Genomic DNA, 25,197 nt, shown 5'->3' on the forward strand with positions numbered 1-25,197 from the left:
CAGAATTGTAGTAAATACTTATTACATAGTTTTCTAAAACTGTTACAGGATAAAGCATATAAGCACTTTAAATTTTTATAGATTTTCTTTTTGATCAATTTGATTCAGCTGGAGCTTATGCCTATATAAACCTTCCAAAAACTAAGTTATCTGATCATCTACTGCTCAAAAAAAGAAGAAAAAAAAAAAATGAAACATGGTCTGTAAAGTGATTAAATATTTTTAATTTTCTATTTTTGGGGGAAATCTATGCAGATGCTCTTATAGTTAAATAAAACATATTCACATAAAATAATTACAAGTCCAAAGTGGCTTTTTTTCCTTGTATTTCCCAATTAAAAGATAATGTGGGAAATGGTAATTTTGAGATTAAAAGGGAGCCTCAGTCTTGAAAACATTGAAAAACCATTGCTCTAGATACTAAAATATGATTTATTCAGAAGTAAAGATATGTCCAACAGGTTTGATAAAGTAGACCATTCAGCACTTATCAGTGTCTCATAGATATCTCTGTCACTTCCAAATGGATTGCTTTGTTCAAATCAACACTACATAAATGTTTATTTTGTTTAAGAATTGCTTAGGGGCCGGCCTGGTGGCGCAAGCGGTTAAGGGTGTGCACTCTGCTGCGGCAGCCCGGGGTTTGCCGGTTCAGATCCCGGGTGCGCACCGACGCAGCACTTGGCAAGCCATGCTGTGGCAGCGTCCCATATAAAGTAGAGGAAGATGGGCATGGATGTTAGCCGAGGGCCAGTCTTCCTCAGCAAAAAGAGGAGGATTGGCAGATGTTAGCTCAGGGCTGATCTTCCTCACACAAAAAAAGAATTGTTTAGAAAGTTAATAAAGCAGAAAAGCTTTTATTTAAATATTTCCATAGAATTTTTGAAATATTGCAAGCACACTCTTGATAAATTGAGACTGATTTTCCATTATTTTCTCTATTGTCAGGCCATAGAAGATAGTATAATATTGGTAGCCCATTAATGCAGTGGCTGATATCTTACATTTGGGACTTGTAAGGTGATTCCTCGGTCAATACTCATATATTTTCATAGATTAAGTTTATCTGAAGGATATTACATTATAATTCTTTTCTACAAGCAAAATGTGAGCGTTGCCTATGGATTAAATAGCCTCAACTTTGTTTACTATCCTCCAATTTTATCTTCTCTTTCATATATATATATGCATGTGTGTGTATGTGTGATATATATATATGTGTATATATATACAGTGATCGATATACATAATGATCAGTTCTTTAGCTGACCTCTTTCTGGTCTGCTTTTCTTCATATTTACCCTTTAGGAGAGAAGTGACTACCATATAGATACCCTTGTTTCTCTTACCTTATTTTAATTTCTTTCCCCATTGTAAAAGAACATAAGGGTATGGTCACCTTATGATACGTCTTAAGCTGGAAATCAGAAGCCAAACTAAACAAATACCAGTTCCTGGTAAGCAGTCTTGGATCATTGTAGTCCTGGGTGTTATGCTGAATCTTGTCCGACCACAGCTGTTCTTGGCAGCTTTAGCTGCAGGCGTCCTACCAAAAGATTATTATTTGTGTTCTGCTTGCCTCTTTTGATCCTTTTTTTTTGAAATACCATTGATGCCAACTCTGGCTTTCTTTTCTGGCTTTTCATCTCACTTTCCTCCCAGAAGGCACAATTTTCCTCAAGTATTCTTTCATTTGAGATGTTGAGATGGAAGACACAAAGAAATAAAACATGGTCTGGCCCTCAAGGAACTCGTAGTTTTACTGATGGGAAAAGAAGATGCAAACAATTTTCGGTAGAGCATAAAATGAGTCAGCAGAAATAAGGAAAAATGTGTGAAGTAGCACAGAGGCGAGACTGTTACTGTTTAAAAGGGGTACGAACCAAGGTCTTTCAGATAAGGGGATGTTTGAGCTGTTTTGTTTTTATTTCACTGCAAATAATAATATTTTTGCATTAAAGAGAATTTAGTACAAGGTCTCATCATTGTTGCTGTCTGTCTTTTGTTGATACAGTTTGTACCATTGGAAAAAAATGAATCTACTTAATCTCACTACATTTTAGTCTTCATACCTGTGTGTACCTGTACATGTACACACACACATATACACATGCACACACACGCTTTATCTTACTTCTCCTATTGCCTGGGCCTCTTGCCTTTTTTTTTTGTTTTTTGTTCCTTGCCTCTTGTTATTTTGACTTCGCACTTGATATTCCTATCTATGTGTGCTATTTGTTGTTTTGACTTCCCACTTGATATTCCTGTCTATGTGTGCTATTATATGTTTCTACAGATGAGAGTGTTTATTTTGCTCTTCAGAGCCTTCAGTTTTACCACTTAGAGAATTTTCTTCAGATCATTTAACACATTATCCTGCTCTTACAAATCTTGGAAGGCAGGCAGAACTACCCTGTTTGTGCTGGTCTTTCTGTTCTATTTTGAAATGTCTCCTTTCTAATAGTCATCTTACTATATTTCTGCCATATTTTCCACGTTAAAAAAGTAATTTCTAAAGTTACTCTGGCAGTCAGAAAAGATTGTTCTCAAATTGAATTCAAAAAGTTCTTCTTCCTTGCAAATAAATATTTTTAATTCTAGCAGCCCATTTCCCTTCTTTCATAGGTGTATTTTCCACCATGTTATTATCCAGCCAAGCCTCCCTAATTCTCACTTGGCTTTATAGATCTCTTGATGGTTAGTTCTGAGTCTGTGCATTTTTGTAAGAATCAAAATATGTCCTTTTAAAAAATAATATTTTAAAAAGAAGCTTATATATAAATAGCTTTTTCTTTGGTATCTATGTGTTAGTTTGGCTGCTGTAACAAAAAAACAGCTTTAGCTATATTATAGAATATAGCTTAGGCTTAAGCTGATTAGGTAACTTAAAACAATTATGTAACTTAAGCTCGTTATATAACTTATTTCTCTCTAAACATAAGGGTCTAGTCATAAGCAGCCCACTGCTAATATGGCAGCTCCCTCATTTTGGGAACTCAGGTTACTTCTATCCTGTTGATCTACCATACTTAACACACGATTTCCATCCTGTGTTTAAGGCTCTCTTTTTGGTCTCCTGCCACCATGTTCACATTCCTGCCAGTGAGTAGGGAGGAAGAAAGAAATGGCGGAAAAGACACTTTATTTATTTATTTATTTATTTTTTAAATTTTTTGTTTATTGCAGTAACATTGGTTTATAACACTGTATAAATTTCAGGTGTACATCATTATACTTCTATTTCTGCGTAGATTGCATCATGTTCACCACCCAAATACTAATTACAACCCATCACCACACACGTGAAGACACTTCTTTTAAAAACAAGACTCAAAAGTTTCACATACTATTTTTGCTCATATCTGTTGGTCAGAATCTAGTCCCTTCATGACCCCACTTAACTGCCATGGAGGCTGGGTGACCCACTTAAAATGATATCACTGGAGAAGTCAAGATATTGGAGAAAGAACTACCAGTCTCTCTGCCAGTCTACACTCGACATCCCACTTTCTTCTCCTCCAACCTAGACCTCTTGTCTTTAAATCCATTTGTATTTCACATTTCTGAAAGTCTCCGTATCCAGGCCTTTTGGTATAATCAGGCTTCTGTACTACATTTACCATTATTGGTAATTTGATGTCCCTACGCAGCAGTCTTCAGCCATCAGATGTTTTGATGGTTGGCAGTCACTGATTGTGACTGCCTCCTGAATTCCCACTCCTGAGACTTGGATTCCGCTTCTAAGTGGCTGTTGTCTAAGCATTATGTCTCCTGCCATTACTTTTTCCAACTCTTTTTCCTTCTCTTTTAGAGCAACCTCAAGTGAGGTGACTCTTGCTTGTCTCCTCTCTCTGCCAAAACAATTGTCTCCATGTCTGGCTTTTCTCTGGCTTCTCTTGTAGCAGCACAGGAAGTCTGTCAGCTTCACTTTTCCATCCTTCTCTGGAGCTTCCTCTTGCCACGCCCCAACCCTTACAAATAATAACAAAAGAGTGCCAGCTACCCTGCACTGTCACTTTACCTCAGTTACCTTGTGTCTTCCTTCCTCCTGGCCCCTAAAGAAGAGTCAGAAAAACCATCCTGGAATTTTGTGGGGAAACAAGGAAAATAGTCCTTATTTTATATGATTTTGGCTTTTTAATAAAGGAAATTTATTAAATAAGTATTTTTATTTATTTTAAGCTTTTCCATATATATTCAGAAGCTAAAGGGTAAAATAATCTTAACCAAAACTCGGGCCCAGCGTTTGGATTCTGAATATATGTGTCCCACTCTGGTTCCATACAACCTCCTGAGGGAGTGAATAAAGGCCCCAGTGCCTGCTCTATAGAATCACCACAGAGGGATTCCGTCAGGTCAATCCTTTCTTCTTCCTGAAATATTCTCCAAAGTCAGTCTTTTTTTTTTTTTTCCTTTGATGTAAACACACAGTTTCCTCACTTTCAAGGATTTAAATTACTACAAATGTTCTGTGGGTTCATCCACTTTTTTTCTCCTTGTATTTTTTTCATTGAGGTGAAATTCATATAAAATAGAATCAACATTTTTAAAGTGTACAATTCAATGTAGAATATATTTTTTAAAATTTAACCTTGATTTTCTTCATTTTACCATGAAAGATCAGGATATATTTCATTATTACATTTTTAATAAAAATATATATATTTAAGGTTTACAACATGATGTTTGATATACATATACATAGTAAAATGATTACTACAGTCAAGCTAATTAACATATCCATCTCCTCACATAGTTTTGTGTGTGTGTGGTGAGAGCACCTGAAATCTACTTCTCTTAGTAAATTTCCAGTCTACAATACAGTATTATTAACTAGTCATCATGCAGTATATTAGCTCCCTAGATTTATTCAACCTAAATAACTGCAACTTCGTCAGTGTTCATCCATTTTGAGGTACTGTGGTACCTGTAGAGTCCCTTGCTGGCTAGCTGCTCTCGTCCATTGTTAAACTGCTGCCTCATAAGTTTCCCCTTAGAAGTCCTCCCTCTTCACAAAAGCTGCCTGGGTTTTCTTCTCTTAACTAAGAAGCCTTCTGTTCATCCTGCAGCCCTCAGGAAAGCCAAATTTTCCTTCCCCTGCCTCTCCCTATTTCCGCCTCCTTCCTAACGCCTCATTCCTTTATTTATTCTGTCCATTCCAAGAGTCTCGCCCACCTTTCACTAGGAATCGCTTTGGTGCCGGACGGTATACTTGTTAATCTCCACAGCCCGGTAAGGTAAATACTCGAACTTTACATAAAGGAAACCGGCATAGAGAGTTACAGAGCCTGAAGAAGGTGGGAAACTAACTAGTGACTGAGCCAGGACTGAAATCCCTTCTGACTCTGAAGCCAACACTATGTCACACTGCCCTTCAGACGTATTTGTCTTGTTTTTAGAGAGGTCGTGCAGAATAATTGAAACAATGTGGCAGTCCAAAAGATCCAATTTCAGATCCTGACGCCATCATTTTGGTTGTGTCTTAGGCAAATCACTGAACTTCTGAGTTAATTTTCTCACCTGCAAAATGGGGCCAGTGAGCCCTTCTTTCGTTCAGTAAAGATTCACCAAGCACCTCCTATGTGCCCGCCACAGCTCTAGGCATTTAGGGTATGGCACAATCCTGGTCTCAAGGAACCAACATTTTAGTGGGGAGACAGATAACAAATATACACTTCATGTAGTTTTAAGTGCTCTAAGAAAAATAAAACAAGGAAAAAGAGAGAGTGAAAGAAAGGAAGGTAAGAAAAGGCTTTTCCAAGAAGGTGAAACTTAAGCAGAAACTGAAAGAAATTAAGGGAGAGAGCCACATGGATATCTGGGATAAGAATATTCCATGCAAAAGGAAAAGTGCAAAGGCCCAAGGCTGAATTTAATAGTAACTAACTCAAAAGCTTGTAACAATTAAGTTAATCCTTACTGTACATATGGATCATATATTTCAGGTACATAAATGTTTTCTTTCCCCTTTCAAAGTTTCCGTGTATTGCTAACACAATATTTCCTTGTCCAAAGCATATTTGAGAGCTGAACTCATCTGGAAACTTACTTTTTTGCCTCATTGCTATGATGTGCAGTTGCTTTTACCACCCTCCAAACAAGTCAGCCCAGGAGGCCTGCTGCTGCCACCTTTGTCTTCTGCCGGCTTTCACTGCCACTGTTCTCCTGCTTTGCACCCAGTGGCCAAGTGGCTTCACTGCAGTGTGGACCAATCTCTCCCACAGGTGAAAGCTCTTGATTCTTCCATGCTTTTTAATATAAGGATAACGTTACTTATATTCATCTCCAAACCAGAGAAAATCTCCACTCCCGCCTCTAGTTTTCCACTTCCTCAGTTACATCCCATTCCCCCAGGAACACAATGAGCAGATTCTGTTTTCTTTTCTCTAGTTGCACTTCCTTCACCATCGTGTAGCCTGTGTCACTGGCCTCCTTTCTCATGTGATACTTGTCGCTTATTTGGGCTTTATGCTCTTATGCACTTTAGAGAAGGTTAGTTCCTCATGACTTCCTTTGAACTCTCTCATCTCCTATTTCACTGTTCTGTCTTAGCCCCTGCTGGTTATCTCAGATCTATTAATGAGTCTTCTTCCCACCCAATATTTGACTACACTGAGGCCTTGTGGGAGCCATCTAACTGGGCTTGATGCCCCTCCTTTATTATTCTCATTCTATTCCTGGCCTGAGAAGACCTTTACCTCTCATGCAAAGCCACTTCTCTCTCCCTTCAGCAATAATTTTCTAGCCATTTTCTTGATTTCTCTGTTGTTCATGCTGGGCTAGTTTGTTTCTTTCCATCACCTAAAATCCTTTGCCATTTCCCCTGCAAACCTCCTTGCACTGGCTGCTCTTTCTATTATAGCCACAGGTAGCTTTCCAGAGTTCTTTTCTCTCTCATTCTGGGCCCTTGAAGTAGGTATGGCCTATCTTTACTGAGAAATGATTTGCGGCAGTCTGATCAAAATAGCCTCTTCTGCCTCTTTTAAAAGAATGCACTAATATTCTCTCCTCTTTGAAATCCCTTATCTCCCTTCACATTGCACTGATTGCTTGGACCACCTGCAAACCATGTTTGGCGCCCTTCTCTACGAGTTATAACCACTTTCTACCTAAAAGAAAACTCTGTCCAGTAAGTAACATTTTCTTCCCCTTGCCACAAGACCTTGCCCCTCACTTTTCACAAATACTGCCCCCGCCCATTAGTAAATGCAATTAGACAAATGCTTTTATTTGATCCTCACCACCCAGTGACATGGTCAGGGCATAACTTCTGTTCTTTCCACAGTGTAAAATTGATGAAAAACTATGATTGGAGAGGTTGTGCAACCTTCACCAAGCACACAGCCAGTGAACAGAGAGCTGCCACTTGGACTATTTCTTCTGTAGACCCCTTCTCTCTCCAGTGCCCTCCCACACATGGCCCAGCAAATTGTTCTGGACCTGTTAATGCCTCACAATGCTTACTGAAACAAACACACACTCTCTTGGAGCCATTGTTGAATTCCTGAAGACAATAGGTAGGTTTTAGCCTCAGCCTGTTCAGTGGAATTGCCTCAAAATGGATCAAGCAACCCTACTCCGGTATCCTTTTATAAATGAGCCTTACAGTTGATTTCCATATGGTTACTCCAATTTTTATTTAGGAGATTCGCATTACAAATCAGCCCTGGGGGACATGTTCCAGATATTTCTCACCCCTCACCACAAACATACTCTTCTTTCAGATCTACTCAAATCTTATTACACCATTTTATGCCCTCCCCCCATTTCTTCATCTCTTGTTCTCTTTGCTTACCAATGTGCCACCGCTTTTCAATTTCTTTCTCTACTTACTGTCTCCAAAGTTTCTATTCATAGACCAATGGTTCTCAAAGTGTGGTCCTCGAGATAGAAGCATCAGCATCATGTGGGAACTACTACTGAATCAGAAACACTGAGGGTGACCGATCTGCTGTAACAAGCCCCCCAGGTGGTAGCATATTGGATCCAGCTGGTGCCTAAGCATCACTCCCTCCAATCCATGTTCAGTGATGCTACATTAGTAGCTTGAAATTGGCCATGTCAGGAATATTTACACCATGGAAATTAGCAGACACTACAAATCAGAGCTTTTTATATTCAGAGCCATTTGTTAAACATTTCTCAGCTCACTACTGCCTCTGGGCGATTCTGATACACACTAAAGTTTGAGAACATTTTCATATCGTATCAGACACTCATCCGACTCAGGAGGATTAGTCTGTGCTCTGCTTCTTCAGGCTCTCACCAAATTGTTCTCCTGACGTTCCTCCCTCCTTCATGCTTCGGGTTCCAGGGACAGATAGAGGACTACCGAGTACACTCACTATTCACCTCCTCCTGCCTCATTGAATAAATGCAACAGCTGCAGACTCTGTGGCCCTGGAACTCTCCCACGTCCATTTCATTTGTGGTGGCTATGCTTTCTCATTTCCTGGTTCATGCACCTCATTCACACAGGGGGAAAAAATCTCATGATCTTTCTTCAAAAGGATATGAATTCAGGAGTGCACTTATATCCCCCTATCTCTGTGAAGTGGCTGAAGCATCAAATGTATGTGACTTGTCCAACATCATTTGGTTTCTTGTCAAGTCAGGAGAGAGGCCAAAATCAGAGGCAGAGTGTGATCTTCTCCGCCCAGGATCACTAATGAAATATTCTACCAAGTGAGAAATGAAGATATCTCTAGACGTGTTTGATTCAAATATCAAATTAGTAAACATTAAACTCCAGAACCATCAAATTACTGTTTTTGTGAAAATCTGAAGCAGCAGCCCAGCATTAATCCTATTCGGTCACCCTCTCTTTCTTCCCTTTGAAAGTTTTCTTCTTTATTTATCTTCATTTTTCACTCTACCTTCATGGATTCCCTCTTTTATTCCTGGATGCCCTGCCTGCTGCATTCAGCAAGCAGTTCCTTCTCTCATCTAGAGGGCTCCAAGCTGATTTCCTGTGGTTCCTATCTCAACTACTTCAAAGAAAGATTGCAGCTTTTTCTTTTGTCGTCAGATGGATTTGATTGTTTAAAACAAGCTTTCTTTCAAAGACTCGACAGACTCTGTGAAAGCTTAATCATCGTATCTGTAGGTAAACTAATACAGGACCTGGGGTGAACCATCCAGGAAGAGTGCGTGTTCTTTGATTTTTGAAGGAATAAAAAAGCTCCTTTTTGTCTCCTTTTCTGCCTGAAAAATTAAACTCTAGTGTTCTTAGTGAACAATGTATTAATCCTAATCATGCATATGTATTTTGAATTGGTCTTTTTGTTTTCTACAAAGACAGCATTTAGAATTGCAATTTTTATTTCTTCTGCAGCTTCATCTGACTCCCTTTTTTCCAGTTGTTTATTCGCCCTGCTTTACTGCCTTTCCCACTTTACCCATTTATAATGCCTTCTCCTTGATACTCACTTTGAAATTCATCATATTTTTTCCTATTTGTGTCCCCCCAATCCAGGGCATTAACTGCAGTGGGTGGTGGACGCATTTTGGGTACACGTTGAGAGCCTGTGATGGGGCTTTGTCTTTTCAGCTGGACACCAACTTCTTCAGCCTCGTGTCCAGGATGCTCTCCCAAACTGCTCTCGCACTGCCTCTCTTTCTGTCCCAGGTACCAGGTAGAAGACAAAGTAGATATTTCATCCTCTGTACATGGATCTATCTCTCACTCGTCATGAATTTCAACACCATTTTAGGAAACATTGACCTTGTACAGCTATCCTCTAGTGGGAATTTTATCAGAAATTCTTTTATTTCTCATATCATAAAATTGCTTATATTCAACATGTTCAGAGTCAACTCTTCAATTCTTCAGAGCTGGTGGAGCAAAGACCTATTGCCCTCATTCATTCAACAAACATTTATTAAAAGCCTACCCAGGGACATGCAGGGACATGTGAATGCCCTCAGGGAGGCTAATTATTTGTTCCACATTTTCTTATTAGGGCCAGGGTTTTCAATTATTTGTATACCTTTTTCATTATGTTCACAATGAGAGATTTATTACCTGCACTAAACATTATGTAACATTATAACTTAATCATAATTGCCTTGCTATTGCAATTTTCTGAACCAGATAACTTCTGAGGAGGCACGTAAGAGGGTTTTAAATTTAAATGATAAAATAAATCACATGTTCCTGGTAAACAGCAGTTATGCCATTCATCATGCACTTTCAGAATTTCAGCTCCCGGAGGCTGCGACTTCAGGCAACAGACTTGGGCTGGTGGCAGTGTATGTGCAGGGATGCGGTTCTGCCTATCAGTGCAAGGAACGGAGTGGTGTGCACACCACAAGTATCCTCAACAGAGATGAGTGGTGCCAGGGAAGGTTTTGTATATTCTCACTCGTGGGAGCTCTTTACTTTGATAGGAACAAGACCAATTGACAAGTTGCCAGTCTCCTGTGGAAATCCAGTTTTACTGGCACATTTCTTTTATTTATTCTGCTGATATTCTGTAACCCATTATGGATGCCCCTATAGGAGCCCTTGGCAACTGCCCAGCTATCCTGCCCTTAATGTATTAAGAATATTAAGGAAAAGCAAGATGCTTCATGCCCCAAAAGACCTCCATCTAGCAGAAGAGGCAGAGATGGAAATAGATAAGGTACACAAATCAGTAATTAGACAGTCAGAATATGTCATTGTGTTTAAATGATATTTTTATAGCAATAATCTATTTGATAAATCAGAGTTCAGCAAAACTACAGCCATTGCAGGCCAAACCCATCCTGTCATCAATTTTTATAAGTAAAGTTTTATTGGAACACAACCACTCTCCTTCATTCACATATTGCATGTTGTCGGTGGCTGCTTTTGCACTGTAATGGCAGAAGTGAATAGTTGCAAGAGATCAAATGACCCACAAAACCAAAATATTTACTATCTGGCCCTTTACAGAAAAAATATGACCCCTGCAATAAAATATGTATGAAGCTGTTTCAAAGGGATAAGTTCAAATACTATTAGCGTTTAAAGCATCGACTGAAGACTTGCTTGTAGTAGTTTTACAATTTCTGTGCTGCGTGGCCAGGCCTAGAAATGATAATGAAATATGGCCATCATCACACTAACGATAATAGAAAACCATTAAGCATTTTATGAGCGCTTAGAGTACAGCCTAGGTATTAATTCTGAATTTAATGAGAAAATGTTCTTTTTATTTTCTTATCAGTCACAAATCTGTCATCTGATCAAGAAAAAAAAAGTGAAATAAGAGAAACCAAATGTTGTTCTCTCTCTCTTCATTAACAAGTCTCTCCCTGCAATGAAATTTAGAGCCTTACATTTATATTTATAAAATCTAAATCTAGAAATCAACAAATATAAATTATTTATGTTCTAATAAATTCACCGTCAGAATACCTCATTTTGATTCATAAAAAAACTTGGATGAAATGAATATTTCTTTATAGGATATTTCTAATAAGTATAATTATGGCATACCCCATGATTCATCCACATCTTTATCTTGCTACTGTTTTCATCAGAACTTTGCACTCGCAAGTTCAGTTGAACAACGTGTGCTAAGCAACTTACCAGCTGTCAATTTCCATTTCCTATCTGCAAAATAGAAACCCTTTATCTCATTTGTAGGGCTGTGCCAAGAATTAATGAGATAAAACCTGGAAAACACTTAGCACTGTGGTAGACATGAAAAATGTTAGTTTCCTCCCTTTTTTGATATATTCTGTAATATGTGAACATTTTTTCATGTCGTACTTGATGCAGATGTTCCTGTCACTTTAGACTTAGAAGGACCACGTGAGTGAACCAGACACTGATTGTGTGGTTAAGCTTGTTTAATGTCTCTTAATGCATTCAGCCCGATCGCTACCTGATAACACCATTTCAAGTGATTGAAACCTAGGGATGCCCTACTCCAAAGGGCTGATGATGCAACAACATTGTTAAAAGGAAGGCAGCCAGGACTGTCTTTTACTGTTTCTTTCGATCACTTAAATCACCTGTAAGTATACTGGAATATGGAACATTAACCTCCTGGAGTCAGCAGGTTTTGAGTCTCTATCTTTAACGGCCTATCATGAAAGCCTCAAATTCTGGCATCAGTAATATTTTAATCTTGTTATTTTTCTAGGATTTCTTATGAAACTGCATGGAAAATATTTAGATACTTTTTAATTACAAAAAGAAAGCGATCTCTTCTGAGAATTGCAGCTTCTTTAGTCTTGCTTTATTCACCACTCTAATACCTTTCTTTGTTTTCCACACACTAACTTCGATCCTGCAGCTCACAAGCTTTCCAAGACTCCCCACTGAGTACAGAATGAAATGTAGTCTCCTGATCACTAGATTTAAGCTTAAAACCAAGCTAGCCTATTCTCCTAGCTCATGTTGAATTCTAGGTCTTGTGTCTTACTCCTTTGTTCATTTCCTCAGTGCTGAGAATAGCGCCTGACACAGAGTAGGTGCTCAATAAATATCCGCTAAATTTCACTTAGTAACTGAAGTATAAGCAGAACCTCCTCTGCAACCACCCGCTATTCTTGGCTCCCTGAATGTGTTCTGCCCCTTACAACCTTGGGGTTACTTTTCAGAACTATTGAAATGCTGCCCACACTTGCAAAGCCCTGCTCCACAAAGCCTCCCTGATCCTTAGTACCCAGGATTAATTTCTTTATTGAGTTTTCATAGCACTGCCTACATCTGCCTACAGTATTAAAGCAGTTCATTCATTCTACGAATATTTATTTGTTGTAAAGTATTATTTGTAAAATGTGGATTCAGTACCTATTCTGCAATTTTCTAGGCACTGAGGATATAGAGGTGAACAAGACTGACAGAGGCCCTGTTCTTATGAAGCTTATATTCTGATGGTCAAGATGGGTAACAAACAAATACATAACATCAGGCAGTACTATAGACTCTGACAAAAAATAAAGAAGGAGAAGGAACTGGAGAATGATGGATGGGTGGCTCTTCTAGACTGGGAGGTTAGAGAAGGCCTTTCCCTCGGAGTGGACACCTGGATTACAGGAAGAAGTGCGCAAGGCTTGTGCTAGGTGCTGAGAGTATAAAGACCAGTGAAGATGCTCCTTGCTCACAGCATTGTGAAGAGACCCTGTCACCTGTTAGGTGACAACAGTTGCACTCTAGGGTATGGAAAGTACGCTAATACAACCTGTGGAGGAAAGCCACTCTAATACTGGTAGAGTTGCCTTGCTGTTTCATGTGCTTCTGTGTTCTTTACTATGTTGCAATCTCATCCAGGAAGACGCCATGTGTTGTTCATCTTGGTATGCCCGGAGTGCTTACAGTCCCATGTGTTCCAGGCCCAGCAGGCTGTTGGATTCACCCAGTGCAGTCCTGAGGAGACCCGTGCCAGCACTTGAGCTGGAGCCGGGAGAGGAGCCGCCCAGAGCTCCTGTCTTGTGTTCTCAGCAGAGCGAGCTGATTGCTCTCCCCCTGTGAATTACTGTACACACTGAGAAGCCCTGTGGCAGCATTTCTGATGAGTGGGAGAGCTGCCAAAGCAGTGCGGCCAGGCTGGGGCCCTGGGGTGCCTGTGAGGTCATCCCCTTCCTTTCGGTTTAAAAAGCTTACTGTGATCACAGTGGAGATGCGTGGGTAGAACCTGGAGAAACGCTTATTCTTTTCTCTCCATGTCTATCAAAAATGTACCCCAAAGCCACATGGGACAATTTGATTAATCTTGGTTGACAAAAGCCTGCCTCTGTTTTCCTCCCAGGAAAAGAGGAATTTTGAGTGAAAACTTTAAATTCCCAAGTCTTCAGAAACTCTTATCCTCGTTCTCAGAGGCATATCTGAGACTTCACTCTCTGGGGTAATCAGCTGCTTTAATAGGGAGGTTGGCATTTGGTGAGGCAGAAAGAAAGAGAGCAAGCGAGAGAGAACAGGTAAGTTGTGCTCAGGTAGGAACATGGCCTGAATTCCATAGAATGTTCACACACAGGACAAATACCTATTTTGAATCCCCAATCTTGTTTATTATATTATTTACAGGTGAGACAATATTGTCTTGTCTATTCATAGTATCTTACCTAATGGTAAGACTAGTCGTCTAGATTTTGCTAGATGACGGTGTGTATCTAGCTGTTGTGGTCATGATTCAGTGCAGCTCACCAGATTGCAGACCAGCCTTACACGATTCTGTAAAATTGAAAATCTGTCTCAGAGTCATAGGTTGTCATTGAGCAACAAAACATGCAAACTTCCTCCATCTCCCTGGCTCTACTCTTCCTCACTCCGTGCCCATTCTCTTTTTTCTTCCTGAATTGCTCCTCTGAGAGCTGTAAGTCACCTTCTTCCATTATGCAAAGCCCTTTAATTCCTTCCAGCTTCTGCTCCCAAACTCTTATATCCAAACACAGCATGGAGAGTAGAAGACCCAAGGGTAAAGAAACCTGTTTATTGTTGTAACCGAGTTTCCTGAATCTATGTAAACACAACACTGTTTTAATAGTATTCCTATCAGCATTAAGAGAAATAGTGTCTTCCCTTAAGTCAAATGAATTTCCTTGTTCTTATCAGCTGTGGCCAGTGACAAACTCATACGTAAGCAGATTGGCAATTTATGCAGAAGCCGCTTAGAAATTGCCTGCGTTATAGGTGCCCAATATGTATTTATTTAGTGATGAATAAATATGAATGCATGCATGCATAATTGGATGCATGAATGAGTGGATAAATTAGGAGTGTGTAGGTGAGGAATTCTCTGAAGGAGTGAATAGCATAGGAAGATGATCTGTGTGTTTTTAGAGATCTGTGTAGGAAGATAACTGCTCTAACCCCACCAATAAGACGTGTCTTGAGATGCTTTCTCAGTAATGTTGATGTATTTGTGTTATTCAGATCTCTCTCTACCATTTAGTTCGCATAAGTAACAGCACTAGTGTGCAAGACAGGACAGGTGATCACTGTTACCATGTATGACATTGGCTTCACTAGAACCAAGTTAGCAAATCAAGCAGATATCCTTGTCATAAATGGGTGTATTACTATAAAAACATACAAATATGATATTTGTATATGTAAGTCACATGCATATTTAAATTCTAGCAACACTTAGACTCTATTCCATCATGCTAATGCTGCTACACTTTTAATATTTTTTAAATAATTAGTGTATTAAGCATTAGTTGGCTCAATAGCTAAAAATTCTTTTGGTTTCTACCAGTGCTGGAGCAGAGCACACAGAGATTTGGTTTGTGACTGGTGGATTGGGACTAAGAACAGTCACTGGGCAGTAGGGTTGACCCCATGTAAGAAAACTAGCAGTCTTATTCACAATACTGCAGTATCATGGCATACTCAGTTCTGATCTAGGCCAGTTTTTTGTTTGTTTGTGTTTTATTTTTAGTTAAAATGTCTGATATGGTGGGAACAAGTATGGCAGAAAGTATTGCTGGATCAAGGAAAGAAGCAGGTCACAGAGCTGTGATTCTAGGTTAATTCAATAAGGTTATGGCAAGAACTCATAAAATAGCTTGGAATTAAAGAACAAGACCAAGTCCTGAGTAGGAGAAAAGAGCTAAACAAGACAAAGGCTCTCATGAGGAAAGCTTGAGTTCTAACAGAGAAATGGAATGTGAATCCAGAACCAAGAACGAGGCTGCATTGAACTGTCTGGGTCATTAGAGAGAGATTTGGCAGAAACACTACAATCCAGTGGATGCAGGTATGCCCTGAGAGGAAGAACAGACTAATTGTATACCTGGCATGCTAATGGAGATGGAGCTATTAATATATTTCCAGGCTCATTCTCATTGGCTTGGAATTAGGTGGGATTAGTAGTTACAGCTGGTCGTGATGGGACAGGCAAGGAATGACACATTCATAACCATTATGGAGTGGTTTATGCTCTTAAACATACTTTATGGAATTCTATGAATAAGTACTTGTGCTTATGCTTAATGGAATTCTGAAAATGTGAAACATATGGTCATAAGTGCTAGAGTATAGGATGACTCATTTATAGTAATGCCACTTCATGATTATGTTAAACAATTTTATTGTCTTATGTTCAGAAAACTATAAAAGTGTTTCTTAAAGTGCAAAATGGAGAATTTATAGTCTTTGTGAGTTTTCTGCTTTTTGCGATGTTCATTGTATAAAAGTCGGAAAGTTTAAAACAGTGTAAAGAAACGGATTTTTTTAAAAAACTATAATCCTATCACCCCAAGACAACCAATATTAGCATTGTGATGTATCATCTCAGTATTTCTTTTGTGTATTATTATATAGTTGCTATACATTGTTAAACATTTTTTTCTAATCTGCAGTTTTTTTTCACTAAACACTATATTAGGCATTTTCTAGTATTGTTAAAACATCTGCAAAATCTTATTAATTTTATTGGCTACAATAACATCTCTCCATATACATAGAGCCTCATTTTACAACCATTTCTACAGTTGTTGAGCAATTGTGGTTTTCAATTTGTCATTATTATGCATAACTTAATAAGGAACATGTTTGGATATAAATAATTTTCTAAATTTCAGATTATGTCCTTAAGGTCGATTCCTAGATTCAAAATTATTTTTATTCAAAAAACATGAAGATTTTCTAAGGTTCTTGGTATACATTGAGAAATTGCTTTCAGAAAATGTAATAATTTATATACCAAGTGCAGTAGTATAGAAAAATACTCCTCTCTTTCTACCAGTGCCACAGCTTAAGGTTATTATAATTTTGTATTATTTACTGATTAGATGGGAGAAAATTGTAATTTATTATTGTTTTGATTTTTTTATTTGATTATTAGTGAGGTTGAACACTTTTTATAGATGTTAAACATTTGAATATCGTTTTTGTCACCTTTTTTATTTATGATCTTTGCTCTTCAATCAATTGTTAGAAAAATGGCCCATGAACAGAGAAGTCCAGCTGATTCTCATTATTCATGGTAGTTATGTTCTATAAAGTTGCAGCAAACACTAAATTAGCAAATACTGAACCACTGCTCCTAGGAGAAACACAAGGTTAAGTTTCTGGGAGCCTCTGGTCATAACGTTTTCATCCACCCATCAATACACACCTTGTTTAGTGTGTTTCTGTTTAAAGACACTTTAATTAATATATATTGTTGATTGATTAACATTAAACTCATGGCCAAAAGCACTGTGATTCATGTCCAAATGAAGCTTATCTAACACGTATTTTCTCCATAAGGCACGTCACAGCCTTCTTGCACTTCACAACGCTAGACAGCACTTCAGCACTACACTTTCGGGCCGCTTTAACAGCAAAATGATCAACAAAAAGCACAAAAGTGTGAATAATGTGGCACTAAACATACCATGTAAAGGATGCTTGTTTACACTGGGAGAGCTAAGACAGGAAGGCAGGCAGTCACCTTGTTGGGCCTCAGATGGGATTGAGGCAACTCGAATTTCTCACCGCCTTAGGCATGACCGTGAATGACCGTGAAAGTGCTGTGAGTATTGATTTTGGGGGTATGAGTAGGTTTTAGTGAGTGGGCAAATTCACAAATACAAATCCATGAAAATGAGGATTGACTGTATCTTCATATCAGTGATCTGGCCACAGGTAAAAGGTGATAAAGATGGGTGAATAAAGAAGTGAATGAATGGATGGATAAATATAAATCAATTCATTTCCAAGGGAACAAGTAAAAAGAAAAATGTCCTTTAAATCCTCTAATTTTGACATATAGACAGGAGTTGCCATACTCACGGCAAATAAAGAACAAAACTGAGAATGGCAAAGCCAGAATGCTGACGCCTGAGGAGAAACAGCAGACAGGGAAATGCAAAGGGCACCGGCATGAAACCAGACAGGGTTGAATGTGAGTCTCACTTACCAGTTTCCGATCTTGGGTGAGAACTTCTCTGAACCTCCATTTTCTCCTCCACAAAATTAAGATTAAAATATCTTCCTTAGACTAAATGTCTCTTAGGGGTACATTTTGTCTCTTATAACTCTAGGACTTTGCATAATTCCCGATATATAGATGTCAGTATCTGTCAGATATCTATGTCAGATACTTAATGCCCAAAATGTACGAAAAATGAATGCAAGAACAAAAAAAAGTACTTAAAGTCCACAATATGGTTCATTTAAAGTACAGAATAAAGCATTTTCAGTGTAAAACCCTTGTCATGTGGGACTAGTCTCTGCCAATAAACAGTTAACACATATTGATCGCTCTATTTCATACACTCTACTGCTTTATATAAATGATTTATGTGAATTCAAATTATATGGTTTATTGATTTCTTTATTTTTATTTAACAAACACTTACATAGTACTTACTGTGCACCAAGCATTGTTTAATGCTTTACAAACATTAGTTTATTTAATTCTTGTAACAACGCTATGCAGTAGGTATTACTATTAAGACCATTTTGTACATGAGGCATAGAGAGAGTAAGTAACTTGTCCAAGGTCATACAGCAAGTAAATGGCAGACTCAGGATTTGAACTAAGTGCTTTGGCTCCAGAGTTCACGTTTATAACCTCTGCTTCATCAGAACAGCCCCAGGAGATTCCAGATAAGGAAACAAGGATTAAGTAACAGATCTAAGGTGGCGATGAACCTACTGGTGTGTCTGACTTCAAATTCTATGTCTTTAGGATTTATAGCTCCAGGCCACCAGTGGTGGCTTGCCATAGTTTACTACTTATGCTGCTTCTAACTGCTTCTAAGACACAGGCAACTTGCTTTCTCTCTTCCCGCTTTCTTAATAATGTAGCTAGATTATTGTTGCCATGATTCTAGATTTTGTCTGAGTCCTGGGAGCAGGTGTTCATGGAATAGAAGAAGGAAGAAGAAAGAGCATTATCCCGTTCCAGAGCTAAGAAAGGCAGGCAGTATATTGTCAAGATTAACAGCTTGATCTATGAATTGACACTGACTGCATTCAGATCACGCGGCTCTGCTACAAGCTGTGAGGTTTTGGTAAGTAAGTTACCTCACCTCTCTGGACCTTAGTTTCATTTATAAAATTGATACAGTTCTACCTACTCAAGCTGTGATCGTATTGATATGAAGATTCAGTGAATTAATACCTATAAAGCGCGAAGAAAGGTCCTAGATACCCAGTAGAACTTCGCTAATAGAGACCAACACTTTAAAATTACCCAAATTTGTCTTTTACACAGTTTCACCTCCTGTGTTACTAGTAAGTTTCCCAACTTTTGTGATTACAACACCCCTATCATTAAAATTGTCATGCATACCAATATCCTTATTTTATGTATAAATTATAGAAATGTATTGCTGTAGTAATAGATTGCATGCAGTTTTAAACTAGGCCACAGCAGCAGTTCACCAAGTCCTTATTAGTCTTTCCCCAGTACCCCTGAGCTGGCCTGGGGCACCCTGGATTGTTGCACCCAGGAATCTCCTCCCCAAAGACTTCTTTGCTCAAAGCTACCTGTGGCGTCCTCCAGTCGTTCTGAATTCCAAGAACTTACTAAAGAAAAAGGGGTAACTTCTTCTATTGAAGGAAGGTAGTTATATCCAATACCATCTGGGAACGATATTCATCCCTTAATTCTCCCAAGATTATTCACATACTCGAAAAACATCCTGTGTTATCCCTACTGAATCCTTCCTCAAAGGCCAGGAGCTGGGGGCCAAGACAGGGTCTACCTTAAATTGATTCTGCTTTTCACTTATTTCCTTTTTCCAACTCTCAAGTCTAAGAGCCCTTTCAGTGAGTGAATTGGTCTCTGGCAGGGGTCAGAGATGAATATTTTGCTCATGTAAGTCACTTAAAAATGGGACGTAGAGACATTGAAGACTGCATGTACACGAGAGGGAGGTCAGAGGAACTGGTTAATGGAGAAGCTGAGAACCAAGGTTCGGAATTTGAGTTTGCTCCAGATAATGAAAGAAACAGAAATCCTTGACAAGTTGTGCTTTTTAAAGATAGAAGAGGTTGAATCCTGCTTTTATAAAATGCAGCTTACTCATTATTCTGCTTATTGTTTTCCATCCCAAAGAATATAAAGTCCTAAAAGGTAGAAGGAAAAGAAACCACTTTATACCTTTCTCTCTTATGCAGTCCAAACCTGGGGTTATATTTGGCTTTGGAAAAATATTTCTTGTAACAAGTAACCCATATGTCATAAGAGTCGCATAGAAAAGGGCAAACATAGATCCTTTGGGACTATTTCTATGCATTCAGGAGGTACCTAAGCATATATATATATATATATGTATATATTCTAAGAGACCTTTTGGTGAGTGAATTGGTCTCTCTATATTGGAATATATGTGTATATTCCCCTATGTGCCCCATAGATGTGATAGCAAATCTGTAGTTGATACTACTCCTGGGAGCCGCCAAAATAATTCCAAAGATCTTTGGACTGATTGTCTCCTTTGGCAAGATGCTTGCAAAGGGAAATATATGTAAGCTCTGAAGAGACCTAGAGGAAAAATGCTATACCTCACAGGAATAAAAATACTTTGTTAAACATCCTCTAAGAAACTCTTTATTTCATAGACTCTTTGCAGGGAAAAATTGTTTCTTTATGTGTTTTGAATTTTGCTTTCACATACTAAGTGAGAGTTATACATGCCCGTGAAATGATCATTCTACAAGAATTACAGAGTTTAATTACAGTAGAAACCTATCAATAAATCCCACTCATTCATTAAACAACTATTTATTGGATATCTACTATATGCTAAATACTATTCCAGATGCTTGGGATATACCAATGCACAAAATAAATAAAAATTCTGTTGGGAGATACTCCTCCATGGGTTTTTGCATTCCTACGTGTCTTTCTGAGGACGCCAAGAGTGCACTGCCCTGACGCCTCTTTACCTGGGCCATTTCTCAGTGTTGTATTTGTAGCAAGCAACCTTGAGAGATGAGGTAACGTCTCCTTCTGGGACAAAGAGCAGGCTTGCTTATTGTTTGCTAAAAAGTAGTGGGTTCTTAAGCTTATTGTGCCTTTCGTGCAGTGCAAACCTACTGTGTGTGTAGCATTTATTTGGCCCCTCCACATTGCCCCTGTAGAATCTGGGAGACAAGGAGTACCAGCAAAAAACATGATGCTCGTGCTGCTTACCGTGCTATGAATAATAAAGTAGTTTGTTTCTGACCCAGGAGTCTCATATCTTTTGCCCCCATCTGCGAAACATTAATAGGATAACTTTTTAGCTTTAGGGTAAGATCAGTCCCAGACATGACAAATCTCAGCCCTCATTCGACTTATATTCCGGTCCATATTGTTTCAGTTGTCTTGCTTTTATATTTGAATAAAAATTTAAAATCTTCTTTGGTTATTTCTGCTCCTCGTCTCAGGATATCATCAACTAGGCATTTTACTTATGTCTCATCACCACTACCACCAAAAAGAGAAAAATTACCTGTCTTAGAACATGCCTGTATATTATAAAATTTTATAGGAAATTAACAAATCTTGAGCAATATGATTTTATTTTTACAGGACAGTCTCTGCTCTAAGGCAAAGATGACAATTTAAATCCTAAGAGATAACGTCATTTTTTAGATCTATCACTAATAGACTGCTACAGGCAGGAATTTCAGTCATTTTTTTGCTGGAGGTTGGTGCCAATTAGTGATATTTTACCAGCAGGATTTCTCTTTCAAAATCATTTTATAATATTCAGGTAACTCTTCCCCATACAGCTACTTGCTTTTTAGAGTTGGGTTTACAGGCTCATTATTAAGGGATTGTTTAGAGGTTTATTATGGTGCCAGAGTTGATTTGTTTGTTAGATCTTCTGATATGTAAAATATAGCATATTTCAAATGGTTTCTAACACAAAAGTTATGTGTACCCTCAAGCCATGAGGGCGATGTGTCCTCTCTTCAACACATCATTTTTTTTATTGAAAAGTGTCTTGGGAAAATAAAGTGACTAAAAATAAGTGAGGAAGGAAGACGTGTTGACCATGAGGCTTCAGAAGAAAACTGTCAAATGTCACCTTATATTTAAAATTAAGGAAAATATATTTAGGAAATGTAAATATTTATTTAGCCCATAGTTTAGTTATTCATTCATCTAATTTAGTTAAGCAAACACTTATCAGTAAGTCCTAGGTGCCCAGCAGTGTGCTGTGTACTGATGGTTCCCCAGGGAGTAAGATGCAATCTTGGCCCCCTGGGTCTTAACCAAGAGTGAAAGAGAGAGACACACTCATATTATCACTACCGTGGCAGGGATGATCTGGAAATGTGCAGAAAGGGCACCTCACCTCATCCTAGGGGTTCTGTGAAAGGCTTCCTAGAGTTGACATTTGAACTGAGTCTCAATTTTATTTTTCTAGCAGATATTGGATGATAATTCTATGCCAGACGTGCTTAAGCAATTCCTTTATTCATAGCTTTAAAAAGTGTTAAAACAGACAATGAGGGGATTATGAAAACTTGAAGCATATGCTCAACCAAAAAATATGTATGTTTATAGAAAAACCATAGTTAAAAGCTTTTCTTTTTGTTTTTGATGTTTACAACCCTCCCAAATCAATCACTGACAGCCAGGAAACAGAAGATACCTCCTTCAACCCCAGCTGCCTCTCTCCCAGCTGCCTTCCCAACCTCTGTTTTAATCCCAACTCTGCAGCCCTGGATCTTTTTTTATATTTAGAATTTCTGACATGTGGAGCCAGTAATACAACATTGATGAATTTCTTCCTTTTATGTTTTTCAGTGATTTGGATTTTTATTTGGAACCAATATAGTAAAGCCTTTTTAGGCTTAAGGTTAAAAAAAAAAAACCTCATTCTTCCAGATTTCATCCTTCCTGGCAAAGTTCAAGTATATAGTCTTTGACCCGGTGTTGCTCTCCAAAATGACTTGATCTTAGAAGAGTTTCATCGCCCTTGTTGTTGTTGAGGATTTTGTATTTTGTTGTTGTGCTTAAGTGATGTTCTGACCTAGATTATCATGATATATTAGGCTTGATGGGGCTATATTGTTGGACAGATGAAATACCGTGTGGGAAAGTCATTGAGCAGGTGGAAAGTGCTGTTTAATCCTTCTAACAGGAGAGGCTCATGGCGGTATTGAGAAAGTGTAAAAAGCAGCAGAATAGGCTAGTAGAGCCGAAGAACAGCAAATGTCTCCTTCTGTCATTGTGTGAGAATTTTAATCACATGGCCTGCCTCGTGCAGCTTTATTTTGCATCGAGATACTCCATGTCCCCAAAATATTTCTCTGATGGTGGTAATGAATTGCATTGCCCTCTCGGTTGTAAGAGCGCTGGTATTCTGCTGCGGAGCCATATGGTTCCCATTTATTTTAATGTGTCTTTGACATCAGGAGAATTGCTGAGACAGCAGAGGAAAGTGCGTACACCTTGGACTGCAGCCAGAACTGTGATTATTTATGTTTAGTACCGACTACCTTTTGTCCCAGTAAGAAATGGTATGTTCTTAAGGTGGTATCCACGTTGAGATTTTAATAAAATGAGAGTATAGGTTTTTATATTTTGGAAATAGCTGTTACTTTAGTAGCAGTGAAATGTGTTTCTTAAGCATGATGTTTTAGCGTTTAATTGCGCGTATGAGAGATTAAGGAAACAAGCTGGGAAGTAGGTGGTACTTATTTTCTTACTGATAATAAAGGGAGAAGTTTTTATTTGGTTTACAGCATCACCAAGATAGTACTCTGCATATGTAATGCTTTCCGTCTGTGATTCTTAAGGCTTTTTACAAAGGTAATTATTTCTGATAATATTCCTTTGAGGTAGATAAACATAATTCTGAAAATAGAGAAAAAAGCAGATGCTCATTAATGTAATCTGTATCATGGATCTTAGCAAGTATGAGAATTCAGATTTTAATTGATTACATTATCTGCCGGTTTATTATTTTCCAGGTATCAGAATAGGATAATATTTTCCCTAATTCATTAGTAATATGATATGTTTACAATAAAGAAGCATTCTTTAAAAATGAGAAAACAAATAAATACTTCAATAATAATGTGTGTTTTTATATGTAAATGTTAACATTGGCTCTACAGAAATCTTAAAAATTCCCTGGAAAATTTTAATGTTATCTAAAGAAATATACATAGTGTGAAAAGAGAAAAGGGCTGATAATGTTGATCAAAATTCTGTAAAATTGTTCTTACCAGTGATAATGTCATACGGCTGGCTGAATATATGGAATAAGAAAAAATCCCACTTTGGGCAGAACTGAGCAGAATGCAGGCCTAGATTTAGGAAAACACTTCAGTATTACATTGTGTTTCAAATATTTTGCTCTAGGATTTTAATTTATAAACTTTATTTCAGTGATGTATCGTATAAAAACAAAATTGAACCAGAAGGAAGACTGCATGTCAAACATAGAATTGGAATGCCAAAATTCATGATGCCTGGAACTATAAATTTGATGGATGAATTGATGAAAAAGGAAAATTAGATCTCTGAGTTAGTGGTACTATTTTAATCTATAGTTTAATCTAAATTTGTTTTAGTTTAACAATTCACCATCCCCAACGTTAATTGCATTTTCTGTTGATGGCTGGGGCATTCTGCAGTCACATCACATTTTCAGTGGGACATCATTTTACTGTAAGCAGGAGAGGGTCAGTGCTAAGTCAATTATATATTGAGATTGTATACAAAAGAGAATATGATTTCTTTTTTAAATTTTTGCTCTTTCAATTCTTTAATTTCAAGTTTATAACTTTAAAATATAGTATTTGTTCCTCTTGTCCTAACAAGTATGAGAACAAAATAACCCCTCCCTTTTTTTTTTAGATTACTCACAAGAATTAGAGGGAAAGTGCAGGGGGCATCTTTAATAAAGTGTGTGGATGAAAAATAGCTAGTTCTGAAAAATGACCACTCTTTGTAAGTTAATCATTTTAATTATTTATGACATCAAAGCTGGAAGGTCAAAGTTTACACTTAATTTTTATATGCAGCTTTCTGAATTTGCATCAAAATTTTCGGTGATAGACCTTATTTTTTTCCCAAGCTGAGAATTGCAAATAGATGATTACCACTATAATGTCAAATTCAGCTTGCAGTGTGCTGAGCGGCCTGGGCTGTAGCTGTCAGGAGAGACTCAGGAGAGAGCTGCTTCCCTCCACGCAGATCTCTCGCTTGCCTGTGTAGACGTAGCCGACAGACTGAATGGATGACGACGTGACATGCATGTTCATGATCCAAAACAAAGCTTTAGTCATCCAGTGTCTAGGCTCATCTTTTTATATTATTTCTATTCTTGCTA

General features: G+C 38.1%; 1 protein-coding gene across 6 annotated transcripts in view; it reads left to right on the forward strand.

Moving 5' to 3' along the window:
• Positions 1–25,197, forward strand: part of CSRNP3 (cysteine and serine rich nuclear protein 3) — a 189,099-nt gene that overhangs the window by 128,445 nt on the left and 35,457 nt on the right. The window contains exon 2 of one of the 6 annotated variants that reach the window (XM_087435330.1): positions 18,745–18,924. The exons of the other annotated variants lie outside the window; for them this stretch is intronic. The gene's annotated coding sequence lies outside the window, so the exon portion shown is untranslated. The remainder of the gene's footprint in view (positions 1–18,744; positions 18,925–25,197) is intronic. 6 annotated transcript variants of the gene reach the window in all.

The sequence above is a fragment of the Ceratotherium simum genome, chromosome 9, assembly GCF_057802395.1.
Source record: "Ceratotherium simum simum isolate JZ-2026a chromosome 9, ASM5780239v1, whole genome shotgun sequence".
NCBI lineage: Eukaryota > Metazoa > Chordata > Mammalia > Perissodactyla > Rhinocerotidae > Ceratotherium > Ceratotherium simum.